The sequence below is a fragment of the Jaculus jaculus genome, chromosome 12, assembly GCF_020740685.1.
Source record: "Jaculus jaculus isolate mJacJac1 chromosome 12, mJacJac1.mat.Y.cur, whole genome shotgun sequence".
NCBI lineage: Eukaryota > Metazoa > Chordata > Mammalia > Rodentia > Dipodidae > Jaculus > Jaculus jaculus.
Genome location: NC_059113.1, coordinates 109240809 through 109253330, shown reverse-complemented (window position 1 = coordinate 109253330; position 12522 = coordinate 109240809).

Genomic DNA, 12522 nt, shown 5'->3' with positions numbered 1-12522 from the left:
TTTTCTTAAAGTGTATCACAGAATCACAGTGTTTACAAATTTAGAAACTGTGCAAAAAATTCTTTAAGAAATAGTCCAGGGCTGGAGAGATTGCTTAGTGGTTAAGGTACCTGCAAACCCTAATGACCCAGGTTCAATTCTCCAGTATCCACAAAAACCAGATGCATAAGGTGACACAAGCATCTGGAGTTTGTTTGTAGTGGCTAGGGGCCCTGACATGCCCATTCACTCCCTGCCCCCATCTGCCTCTTTCTCTCTCTCAAAATAAATAAATATTTTTTAAAATAATAAAAAAGGGGGGCTGAAGAGATGACTTAGCAGTTAAGTGCTTGCCTGTGAAGCCTAAGGACCCTGGTTCAAAGCTCGATTCCCCAGTACCCACATAAACCCGATGCACAAGGTGGCACATGCATCTGAAGTTGATTTGCAGTGGCTGGAGGCCCTGGTGTACCCATTCTGTCTCCTCTGCCTCTTTCTCTGTCTGTCACTCTCAAATAAATAAATAAAAATAAATCTTCAAAATAATAATAATAATAATAAAATAGTTCATGGGTTAACTACACATTTGATAAATCTAAAACAGTCCTAACAATTCAAATCCATTATCATACAAATCCATTGTTATAGTGCAATAGTAGAAATAAAGATCAGTGTAAAGTCCTACATGCTGTTAATTAAGCAGACACTTCTAAATACTCAATGCATCAAAATGATAAAAATGTATATTAAGATACTTCGAACTACATTATACTGAAATGTGATATAAGACATATATAAGACATACAGTTCTTACTGTGCTTAGAGAGAAATTTATAATTTAAATTCATATATCATGAAAGAAAAAGGTCCCAAAAGTCTCTTGTTTAGATATTTACTCTAAAAAGTTAGAAAAAAATCAGTCCAAAAAAAGAATAAGAAGAAATAAAGATAATGAAGAAAAATGACAAAATAAGTGAAATTTGAAACATGTGGAACAAAAATTATCAAAAAAGAGACCAACACCATAATTGAAATAAGCTTTCTTGAAAATCTTATTCCTGTTTTGTTCTGTTGGTGAAGATCACTTTAGAGTGGGGGAAGTTGGGAGGTGGTGGCTGGAGGGCCAGGCAGGAGAATTGCTGATTGCTGTGGAAACAAGTGGGTCAAAGGCAAAAGGACTTTCTGAACCACAGTATTACATCACTTCTGGTTGGACCAAGTTTACACTCACAAAGTACCACAAACATTTTGTGACAGATGACTTTAACCCACAGTCTGCCACAGAAACATGAAAACTGAGCAAAAGGCTTAGCTTGACTTAGAAGCGCGATGATCCATCTGTGTGTGCAGAGAACGTACATGAGCATGTGTAAGAAAATATGAACAGCTTAGTTCTTAACCAATTTATTTCTTCCTCAAAATGAGAAAAATTATATAATGAAATGAGTTTTCTGCTATAATCAAATATTTTTCTTTCTCTCCCCTCCCTCCCATTTTTCTTCCTTTTTTCTCTTACCTCCTTTTCCAACCATGTGTGTGTGTGTGTGTGTGTGTGTGTGTGTGTATGTGTACATATATATAATGTATATATATAATGTATATATATAATGTATATATATAATGTATATATAATGTATATATATATAATGTGTATATATATATATATATATATAATGTATATATGGCATATATACATGATTTTATAAAACTAAACAACAACTGGCAATTCATTGACACAGGAAGAAAGTAGACAGTGGATTCTTTTTTAAAATGTTTTTATTTATTTATTTGCAAGCAGAGAAAGACAGACAGAATGGGCACACCAGGGCCTCCAGCCATTGCAAAGGAACTCCAGATGCATGAACCACTTCACATCTGGCTGTGTGTGGGCACTGGTGAATGAAACCTGCGCCATTCATTAGGTTTTTCAGGCAGGTGCCTTAACGGCTGAGCCACTGCTTCAGCCCGGCAGTGGATTCTATTTATTTACGTATTTATTTTTATTTTGAGAGAGAGAGAGAAAGAGGCAGAGAGTGAGTCAAAGTGGGCGCACCTGGGCCTTTAGCCACTGAGAACACACTCTAGATGCATCCACCTTGTGGCACGTGTGTGACATTGCATGCTTGCAGCATTGCGTCTGACTACATGGGCCTGGAGATGTAAACATGCCTTCTTGGGCTTTGTGGGCAACCGCCTTAACTGTTAAGCCATCTCTCTGGCCCCAGGCAGTGGATTCTATATTGGAAAAATGATGTCTGGTATAAACAAGGGTAGAATTTTGCGACTGATCAAATTGGGCAACTTAGCTCATTGTCCCATGAGGCACACAGGGGCTAGAATTACAAAAGCAGTAAGTTATCCCTGGAAGTTGAACCAAAAATTAAAAAGAAAGCCTTCCATAAGTATTTGCCTAGTTAAGTTTTCTCACAAATTTTCTTTTTGATGTTAAAACATCTAGAAGTATTTTGTTGGTTGGTTATATGGGAAGCAGGTGGTTTAGTGAACTCCATGCTAAATAATGATATTAATTCACAACAAACATTTAAAAACTTCCTAAATAACTAAATACTAAAATTATGTCAAATTTTTATATTGTATATGTATAATATATTGCTGATAATCTTTCTAGCCTGTTACCTTCTAGATTGATAAAAATAAGCAAAAGTAAATTTCATACATACCTTCACTTTCAGTAACTCCAACATTTTTCTATGTATTCATTGTTGTCTGAGCTATTGCTCCTAAAAAACTTATTTAATCTAATTAATATCCAATATGTGTTACAGATATTAACAGGGTATAGTCAGATATACCCCTGTGGACCATCTTTAAAACCTGAGGACAGGAGCTGAAGAGATTGCTTAGCAGTTAAGGTGTTTGCTGCAAAGCCAAAGGATTCTGGTTTGATTCTCCAGGACCCATGTGAGCCAGATGCACAAGGGGCCACATGCATTTGGAGTTCCTTTGCAGTGGCTGGAGGCCCTGGCACACCCATTCTCTCACTCTCTTTTTCTCTCTCTCTGCCTCTTTCACTCTATCAAATAAATAAATAATTTTTTAAAAACCTGAGGACAGACTTAAAAATATTTATAACTCATGTAAAAATAGAAAACACTGGCCAATAAAGAAATAAAAGTTTTGGGGCTAGAGAGATAGTTCAGCAGTTAAGGCTCTTGCCTACAAAGGCAAAGGACCCAGGTTCGATTCCCTAGGACCCACATAAGCCAGATGCACATGGTGGCACATGCATCTGGAGTTTGTTTACAGTGGCTAGAGGTCCTGGCACACCCACTCTCCTTCTCTTTCTTTCTCTTTCTAATAAATAAATAAATAAAAATGAAATCTTTATAAAAAGAAAGAAAAGTTTTCATGTAATGTTTTTGCATGGGGATGTGCACATGATATACTTGCATGTTTGTATGTGTTTGTGTGTTCATGTGGGGCATGTTCATGTGTGTGAAGATGTTTATGTATGTGTGAGTGTGTGGGGGCCAGAGGTGCACAGAGGGTGTCTTCCTCAGGTGCTCTCCACTTCATTTTTTTAAGCCGGGTTCTCTCTGTGAACAAGTAATTGATTCAGCAAGACAAGCTAGCCAATAAGTCCTAGAGATCCACCCGCCTCAGCCCACCCAGAGCTGAGACTACAGTCATATGTCCTTCTGCCCGGTCACCTGTCTGGACTTGCCATCCATCAGCGAGCTCTGACCCCTCCAGCATCCATACACATGCTCGGCAGGCAGGGCGGCTTGCCTGTCCTCACAGCACTGAAGAGGCACATACAGATGCCCAGGGCAAGCGTGAGCTGGATTAGCTGAATCAGTGAGCTGTGAGTTCAGGTAAGGACCCTGTCTTAATCAGTAAAGTAGCAAGTGCCCGAGGAGACACCAGCCGTCAACCCACACATCATCACACACCCTCACATACACACAATACTGTACAACAGACTGTTTTAGCACACCCTCGCTGCTAGCCCTTCTGCACTCTCTTCTGGACGGATCACGGGCTGGAAGCCTGAGAACTTCATGTCTCATGGACCACTGAGTTCCAGGACACATAACAAACAGGAGTGGAGTGACCCTCCAAAGGTGCATGGGGGACAGCTTCAGCAGGGCTCCTGCAGCTTCCTCATACTGAGGCCCTCGCTCCATGCTGTTGGGACCTGCCTGGTGCATGTGGCTTCACAACAGCCGTCTGGCATCCCTGTAAGCTCCTTCTTATCCATACTACATGGTTCTCTGCTTTAAATGCAAGGTTCTGTTTCCATGACTAAGCTCTGACAAGCAGATCTGAGAACAACCGTGCAGACCCTGACCTCAGCAACTGAGGTACTATGTCTCGTTTGTCTGTAACACAGTGTTTAGAACTCAAGGTTGGTTGCCAAGATACACAGGGAAGAAGCTACTACTGCTGTATTGCTAAATGGAAGTGTTGTCAAACTGCCTCCTATTTATCTTTATTTGTCTGTCATCCCCAGTCAGAAAAGATGGAATGGGAAAAAAATAGTGTAAGAGCTGGAGGGGAGGAGGGCTGTGGGACTCAGACATCTGGACATGACAATGTCCTTGCCTTCATGAGCTCACCCATGCTGTAGTTAACTGAGCAAGAACTGCCTGTGGTGGCACTGATCAGCATTATGTTATGGACCGAGAGGCTTGAAGGCCACTTCCTCCCTAATGAGCTGACGGCAGTTACCAGTTGCTGGGGGAGGAGTCATTCCCTCCCATGACATGGCCACGGTAAGTAAGAAGGGGCACAGTGAGACTGAGGGGGTAATGCGTAATGGGGAGTGCATGGGATCAGAATATAAGACACATGTATGAAAATGTCAACAAACAAATTTCAAAAAGAAAAGATGTTTGTCTATAAGACTAGCTAACAGGTTGATGTCACTGGAATAAATGTTGATCCCTGGTCCAATAAGTCCTAGGAAAAGATGATGAATGTCACAGTACAAATGTAATGGCAGAGACTCGTCACTATGATCTCAAACGCAATGATTTTTCATCTTGATGAGTACAAAGCCAAAACAAGCATGCCCAAGACATAAAAGAAAAGAGAAAACTTATTACCTATAGCAAGAAAAAGAGCTTGGGAATTATTTCCAGGGCAATGCCCTCCTTCCAAAAACCAAACATGGAGATTTTACTCAGAATGTGTGGGCACACACTCTGAGTGCTCACTGTTCCCATAAGGAAAGGTCATACAGCACACCATTAAAGGGTTAAAATGAACGGGCATGGCTTTGGACACACTATACTTGCATCATAAAGTTTTAACAAAAGTCAATGAAAAAGGGGCTGGGGAGATGGCTTGGTAGTTCAAAGAGCTTTCACACAAAGCCCGCCAGCCAGGGGTCCAGCTTGGCAGTGACCATGTAAAGCCACACACACAAAACAGTAAGTACATGCTTGTGGAGTTGGTCGGCAATGGCAACAAACCCTGATGAACCCATTCCCAATTTGTCTTCCTCTTTTCACCTCCCTGCCTTTTTATCTTTCTCCTATCTCTCTCAAATAAATATTTTTTTAAAGTGTAGCAATATTTTGAAGGTACATTGATATGGGAGTTGTCCCCTCGAAAGCCTGCCTCCATTAGAGATTAACAGCTTCAGCAAGGGGTGAGTATGGAGTTTAGTACCCACAGATACTCTAGGCGACCTCATTATCTTACCTCCCTGTGCGTCTGCTAACACCTCCTTTGATTGCTCTCAAGTTTAAAGACAAACCCTATAATAAAGATGCCATTTAATTTGCATTTGGTTGACATTTATCCATTAACACAATGGTTGTTTTTCTTAAATTTTAAGCTACTTGTTTAAAACCATTTTCTTACAAAACTTTGATTGTGTACTTAGAGGAAAATCTTCTCTCTTGACCTACCAGAAGCTCGTAGATCATTACGAGGTCTCATCCCTATGCTCAGTCACTGAGTAACCTTCTCCTGTGCCCTTAAGGAGGTGCTCATGACCTCACTCAACGATCAGAACCCAAATGCACAGAAGCAGCAAGGGGGAAATCAAAAAGGCAACATAAAATGGTGAGGCTGTGGCCAGCTGGCATGTCCCTGTTCCGTATGAGAGGCCAGCCATTCCTCAAATCCAGCCTAAAATTTCCATGCCTGCATGCAAGCTCCAGGCTTCTTGTGATCTGACTTTCCTAAAAGAAGCAAGAAATCTCAACTTTCATGGTCAATTTCCCAATTTATAAATATCATCAACTAAAGTAAAACAAGCAAAAGAGACAGAAAGTTAGGAAAGTGGTTCAGTGGTAGAGTGCTTGCCCAGCATGTGTCAGGCTCTGGAAAGACCCCCCAGTAGAAAGAAAGGAATGAAGGAAGGAAGGAAGGAAGGAAGGGAGGAAGGAAGGAAGGAAGGAAAGAAAGAAAGAGGAGAAAAAAAGAAGGGAGGAGAAAAGAAGGAAATGGAAGGGAAGGAAAAGAAAAGCATATTTTAAACATTTTATCAGCCAAAATATACATATGAGCTGAATTTTACCCATAGCTGCCAATGTAAGAAAAGTTCATGTGCATTGATGAAAAGTATAAAAGTAGATTATATAAGCTTGGTCAAAAAATATATATTTGTCCAAAATTATATATTTATACACCATTTATTAAAATTAAAACGAAGAGAAAACAAAAATTCAGACATTTATGCTTGAACACAAAGGTTGATGCTTGGACTGATGAACAGCTGACACTGGGTGTCTTGTGAAGGATGCAGTAGTGAGCCCAGCACGTCCACACGGAAACGCAGCAGAACCCTGGGCCCAGGAACAGGGACGGGAGTCTCCTGTGGATGACCTCAGCCATCTTCCTGAGCTGTCCCCAGCCCTGTGACTGTCTCCTGACAGGTGACATGGGGTGACAGCAGCTCTCACCTCGCTGGTGATTCTGCAGATTCGAAGACGCCATTATGACACGGTACTCACAATGGCAGCTAGCACAGCAAGCTCGATCTGTGCATTTGTTCAGCAAATGAATGATTCGGATTATCTAAAGCTTTGACTAAAACTGGCTGAAAATTTCAACAAAAGGCAACCAAATTCACTCCAGTGCTTTAAACTAGAGTTCAGTGTCCAAGCAAATATTATTGCCAAAAATTCTCTTTAGCTTGTGGATATATTCTCACCAAAGAAAGAAAAGCAGGTCATTGTCTCTGAGTGGTTAGGCATGATGGCTCCTGAGTTCTTTTCCAGGTATAAAAGTGTCTGTTTTATGGGGCAATGAAGCTCGTGGAAAACTGGCCTGTGCCCACAGAGATCTTAGCTCTTCTCACAAAACAATATTTCTTATAGCCCAGCCACAGACCTTAAGTTAAGAGGCCCAGGTTAGGTCATTCTTCTATCCTAGTTATTTCATGCCTAAAACCTAGGCAGAACCACCCGGGACTTGGAATAAGGAGTCAGCATTGCTAACACAACGGGGAGGAGGGACGGAGGACGAGCACACCTATAGACAAGGTCATGCAGTCTCTCTCCTAGATGCCCATGGCCAAGGAGTGTGCGTCCTCACAAGTGATAAGTTGCATGTGTGATCCTAGGCAAATGTCTTCTGCTGAGGGATGAACCACCTTCAAAACTTCAAATGGGACAGTTTTACCAGTCTAATTTTATGGTGTGGTATGTTTGTATTTCTGGAATTGAGCCCAGATCCTGGTGGTTGCTAGGTGAGTACACTACTAATGACCTTCAATAGCCGTAGTTCTTTAAGACTCCTTGAGTCGTATGTGTCCCTTTCGTAATTGAGTACAAGATGAAACAAAGCTTAATGTCAAGACCTTAGCTGAGAGGAAGATCAAAAGAAAGAAGCAGGCTGAAGAGATGGGTTAGCTGTTAAGCACTTGCCTGTGAAGCCTAAGGACCCCGATTCAAGGCTTGATTCCCCAGAATCCACGTTAGCCAGATGCACAAGGGGGCACACACATCTGGAGTTCGTTTGCAGTGGCTGGAGGCCCTGGCGCGCCCATTTTCTCTCTCTCTCTCTGTCTTTCTCTTTTTCTCTCTCTGTCTGTAGCTCTCAAATAAATAAGTAAAAAATAAAAAATAAATAAAAATTTAAAAAAATATTTAAAATATAAAAAAAAAATTAAAAAGTAAGAAGCATATTTGGACAGTAAAAGGACTATCAAAAATTATTCCAGGCTGGAGAGATGGCTTAGGGGTTAAGGCACTTGCTTGCAAATCCTAAGAACCTATGTTCGACTCTCTGGCTCCCACAATAGCCAGAGGCACAAAGGTGAGGCAATGCAAGGTCGCAATTGCACACTAGGTGGCACAAGCATATGGAGTTAGATTTCAATGGCTGAGGCCCTGGTGTGCCAATTCTCTCTCTCTCTCTCTCTCTCTCTCTCTCTCTCCCTCTCTCTCTCTCTCTCTCTCTGTGTGTGTGTCTATAAAAATAAGAAAATATTATTCCTCCATCCCTGCATTTGTCTTCCTTCCTAAGCCCTCCATACATATCCATGAACTACTTCCTGACATCTATTTTAATAAGCCACAAATAGTAGCTGATACATGTATTATTTTGCTTCTTCAGTAGATGTATCTTTAACATTAAATATCTGTACATATGGATCTTATTCAACATTTTTGAGTCCATAAAATATAGCAGTACATAGGTTATATCATGAGTAAGACTAATGGATATGTGTATTTATGACAAACTCCTTAGGATTTTGCTACTCTGAATAAAGTTGCTCTAAGAGGTCTGTATACCTCTCTGTAAAGATGAGTTTAATGGAGGCTGAATTGTATTTGAGTTTTTTAAATGATTCTTAGACTCTCCATAAAAGTGGCAAAAAAAAAAAAAAAGGGCAGAGAGATACCCTGCTTTTGCTTAAGAAAGAAAGAGCTCACTTAAAGAATGGTTTAACATATGAGCTTCAGATGGATTTCTTTTCCTTCACCATAGCAAGAAACAATCTTTAGTTTTTGTTTCATTTTAACTCTAAAGCTGTCCAAGTCTTTAGGTGGCATAAAATGGCTCCAAAAGTGTCCCTGCAAAGCTGTTTCTCGTCTTGCCTGTCCTCAGAGAGCTGGTTTTCGGCCAAAGCGCACAAACAGGAAACCAGCTCCCCACAAATCTCCCTCCGCGCTGCTGCTGAGAGGAGTCTGAGGGAATGCGAATCCCAAGGAAACCTCGCTGAAACAGGCTGGCTCATTTTATAAAACAAATGAGGATTTCAGCGTTTTCTCCCTTGGAACAGTTGCAATAAATAGTTTTGTGGATCCCAAACAGCACTTCCCAACTAAGACTGGGAAGCGCCCTGGTTTTAAATTATGCTTGGCCAAGAAGCTAGCAACACTAACCTGGCGCTGTGTTCATCTTTGTTTTTTTCTCTGATCACTTCACTAACACATTCGTAGTTTGAGCCGACAACATACCACAGGGGTTAAACTTCCAAGAAATCGTGTCACTATGAAGAAATACAGATCATAGCTCACTGTTGCTTAAGAAACTGTAGGAGAGATTCAGGGGTCATGCCAATGTATAATTTGTTACAGCTATGTAACTTGAATCGTCCCAGATATTATCAGCTTGTATTTATAAAAGGGGCTAATTTAATTTAATACAACAGCATACATCTTATTGGCCCTAGCCTGTCTTAAACATAGAATGGCCAAAGGAGGGGAAAACAGCTCCCCTCTAAACCCTAAGCTATGAACTAAATTGACAGAATGCAGATTAATGAAAAACATGAGTTTAAGTATGTACATGTGTGAGAGGACCTAAAAATTATGAGACTCAAAGGAAGATCAGATTATTGAAGTTTGCCATCCTGGCTTACGGAAAGAGAGGGATAGGGCTTCTCCCAGGAGGGAGTGCACAGATTTGGTGAAGGGTACATAAAGCAGAGTGATGTCACCTTGTTAATACAGGTAAGTCCCCCATGTAATGAAAGTTGTCATTAGGCAGGCTCATTGCCACAATTACCATTGCTAATAATATTTCTTTATTCATGTAAACTTCTTTTTATAAAAGTGCACTTAAAGTTATTCATATGCCTATAGCTTCCCAAATTAATCAGGATTCCAGAGGCATATAAGAATACATTTTAGGGTAGTATATTTTCATGTCCCACACTCACATTCTTGGATGACATGTCCTGAGTCCCAAATATGTATCTATCATACATTTCTACCCCCATCCAATATCTGTCTCCAACTAAGAAAGAGTCTCTGTTCCCATGTGATGCCTCCCACATTCTCAGATATAGCCATCTCTGGCCTCCAGTCAGATCGTTATTCTCTCTGAGAAGCAGGAAGAAGATATGGGGACACTGAGTTAACCATACCACCATCTTCTACTCTGCACATCCCACTGTTGCAAAATAAACAAACCCTACAGGAGTCCCAAAGCCCACCTGGTACCCTGCCCTATCCTAGGTGCCTACTTCCCACAGCTTCCCCGAAGAGCTCTCACTTCTTTCTGGCCTGGGCTCTGTTATCTGAGCCCACAGCTCCTCTTCATAGGCACTGGTATTTCTCCAAGGCCTTCTGTTCCCTGGCTGAAATAACCTAAGGAAACTGAGGCATGTGATACACTGCCCTCATCACATGACATGGCCCCACCCCCTGAACAGCCACTTAAAGTCCTACCTCCAACCACATGGCCTCTTGCTCACAGACATCCATTAAGTCTGCTTTATTCAGGTGGAGATTCAGCTCAGAATAGTCCAGAACCAATTCCTCGCCTTCTCTATTCCCCACCGCCAGCTCCCCCTTCACTCTGGTCTGTCACCACACTGTGGGTTCTAGCACAGCATATGAAGTGTTTACTCCAGCAAGTGGTGGCATTGCAATGGTGACCTGCGTCAGTGTATCTTTGTGTCATGCTAATTAACATTCACCTTAGTCCTTTAAACTATGCTAACGCCTTTCCACAATACATTGAAAAAAACACCTAAATGTACAGTTAGCTGCACAGCAAATGTCTGCAAGGATCTCTAGGTCTCGTGCACCATTTTTTTCTTTCAATAGCTATATCCTAGCATAACAGTTTCTTTATTGTGTTAATCCAGTTTTACAATGCTTGTGGACGCCAGATTTTGGAGCATGTTTATCCTAAATTCCCTCAGCCAGAAAATCCTTGCTTTGGAGACCCCCCTCAGTGGTCTGAAGGTCACCCTGTGATGAAGCAGATGTCAGTCACCATTTACTAGGTCCAGTGCTCTGACATACTCTGGGGAAATGTTTTGATCAGTAGTTGAGGGTTTGTTTAATTTGGTTTCATTCCTTCTCTAAATCATTCTTTTAGCCTGGTTAGAAAGGATTTTTTTTCTGTCCTATGACTGTAATTAGGTCAAACAACTCAGAAATTGAATTGTCTATGTCTACTTAACTTATTCTCTTTAGTGGGATGGAAACTATCTCTTTTTGTTGGGCTGCTATGATTGAAGCCTTAAGGATCTTACAATGTCTCCTGTCTTTTAACTGAAACTTGGCCAACTTTGACCTCAGCATAATATTCCTAAAATTCAATAAATGGAAAAACATGCGAGTTATATATAAAGATTGTGAATGCAAAATTAACTATATACATAGGATCCCCCCAAACTCCTTTGAATAGACTCAGTGTGCCTCAAGCAAAACATTATACCTCCAGAGATAACAAATACCCTGGGTTCTATCCTAAGAGATCAATCATTTTTTGCTGGAAACCACCAGAATTCCAGTTTGTAACCTACCAAGCCAACTTCTGCATAGTAACATGGCTTCCATAATGGTTTGGATGTAAAGTGTCCCACAGCCTCATGTGATTGTGATCATACCTCATGCTCAGGCCCCAGCTGGTGGAGCCTTGCATGCAGAGGTGGTCACTGGGGCTAGTCTTGGGCTGTGTTAGTCCAGCCCTGCTGAAGGCTGAATGTTCATAGTTGTTCACTCTGACTACTTCCTTTGAGCTGCTGTGATGAGATGTGACACCCTGTCTATCTGCTTTGCTATGCTTTCCACACCATGATGAAAGATCACCTTGAAACTGTAAGGCTCAATAAACTCATTCCTCCCATGTGCTGCTTTTGGTCAGGTGTTTTTGTCTCAGCAAGAAGATCACTGTCCAGCATCCTTTCCACAGCAGGTGACAGGAATTGTTAAGCCTCCCAGAGTAGCAGGAGAAGGTTCTGGGCAGACATGGCCTGCATCTTTGCTCTTTCACTCCATTTGTTCTTATGGAACCTAGTTGATTCCTGTGGTTGCAAAACTGTACCCTAGAGAGCAAAATCATAGGCTGACTATAGCTTCTCATCCCATCACCTACTCTTTATCTTTGGTACCTTCTCCAAACCCATTACAATTGAGCATAAGTAAAGCATGGAATATACCTCATAGAAATCTGAAAAAAAAAAAAAAAAAAAAAAAAAAACATAAGAAGCTACAGGGCTGAGGAGATAGTTCAATGGTTAAAGGTGCTTTCTACCAAAGACTGTTGTCCAGGTTCAATTCCTCAGTGCCCATGTAAAGCCAGATACACAAAGTAGAATATGTGTCTGGAGTTCTTTTACAGTGGCAAGAGGCCCTGGTATGCCCAATTATTTTCTCTCTC